At 47.8% G+C, this 1,179-nt stretch overlaps 1 long non-coding RNA gene across 1 annotated transcript in view; it reads left to right on the top strand.

Moving 5' to 3' along the window:
• The first annotated feature begins 273 nt into the window (after positions 1 to 273).
• Positions 274 to 1,179, top strand: part of LOC107580068 (uncharacterized) — a 2,154-nt gene continuing 1,248 nt past the window's right edge. The window contains exons 1-2 of the long non-coding RNA XR_001608584.1: positions 274 to 283; positions 803 to 810. This is a non-coding gene — a long non-coding RNA (uncharacterized lncRNA). The remainder of the gene's footprint in view (positions 284 to 802; positions 811 to 1,179) is intronic.

The following is a 1,179-nucleotide window of genomic DNA, read 5'->3' on the forward strand; positions in this document are numbered from 1 at the left end:
TCATATTACTGCCTAAGCGGAGCTCTGGAGAGTGGAGGCTTCAGCCGAATGACTCCCCTAAATGAGAGAAAGCCTAACAATGCTCAGCCCTAATAGAGAAGCTCTAAAAAGTGGAGGTCTCAGCATAACGACTCTCTAAAACGAGAGGAGACCTGACCACACTCAACGCTAGACACAGTTAGTGAGGCTCACGATAGAGCCTACATGCTAATGGTACTGTCTAAGTGGAGTTTAACGACTCTAAGCTGGAGTACTAAGCTAGGAGTACTGACCATGCTCCTAAGTGCCGAACAGAGCTCTAGGGAGCAAGCACTCAACATACCAACCCTCTAAAGCAAGGGGAGTGCAACCATCCACCCTTATGGATCAGCGTACTCAGTACGAAGACCTCAAGTGAGGGGAGTACTCGAAAGCTCGACCTGAAGAGCGACTTATCAAGGAGGCCCACAAGAGCTCTGTTGAAAGAACACTAGGAACTGTGATCTCAGCATAGCGACCCTCAAAGGGAGGGGGAGCTACCAGGCTCAGGAAGAGCTGATCAGGGAGGCTCACAGAGAGCCTCAAAAACCCTGAAATAACTGCAAACAAAAATCCTGGGGAGCAGAGTGCTCAGTATAACTCTCTCGGCGAGAGGAGCAGAAACCATGCTCAACCTAAATACACAAGAGCCTAACAACTCAAAAAACTTGCCATTACACCAAGTCAGGAGCCTCTTTCACCAATAATGTAGATATCTCACCTTATACACAGTTCCTATTCTTTAAAAAAAAAGAAAACCAAAAAGGAATTCTGAAAGAGAAAGCACTCCTCGTCAGATTCCTTCCATGCCCTGCTTACAATCCCCGTGATCGGTCTGACTAACCGCCTCGGCAGCCGCGAGACCCGAAATGCGGATGAGAGGCGTTCGATTCTCAAAGAGAATCAAGCATACAAGGCATTTTCAACGCGATCACATCTTGTAGCGTGAAGATGTGATCAAGTCTTGTTTTTGTGATCAACTCAATCTTGTTCAACTCCCTCGAGAGGTGAACACGCTCGTGCAAACGCTGACAAAGCTCGAGTACAGACCTCTGCCTCTAGTAGTCCCGCAAATGCAAACAGTGAGCGCATTCCTTCTCTCTCGCGAGGCAGACACATGTGCTTCCATACACAAGGCTTAAAGACAAAGAAGAGGATGAC

The sequence above is a fragment of the Sinocyclocheilus grahami genome, unplaced genomic scaffold (assembly GCF_001515645.1).
Source record: "Sinocyclocheilus grahami isolate Dianchi unplaced genomic scaffold, SAMN03320097.WGS_v1.1 scaffold24238.1, whole genome shotgun sequence".
NCBI lineage: Eukaryota > Metazoa > Chordata > Actinopteri > Cypriniformes > Cyprinidae > Sinocyclocheilus > Sinocyclocheilus grahami.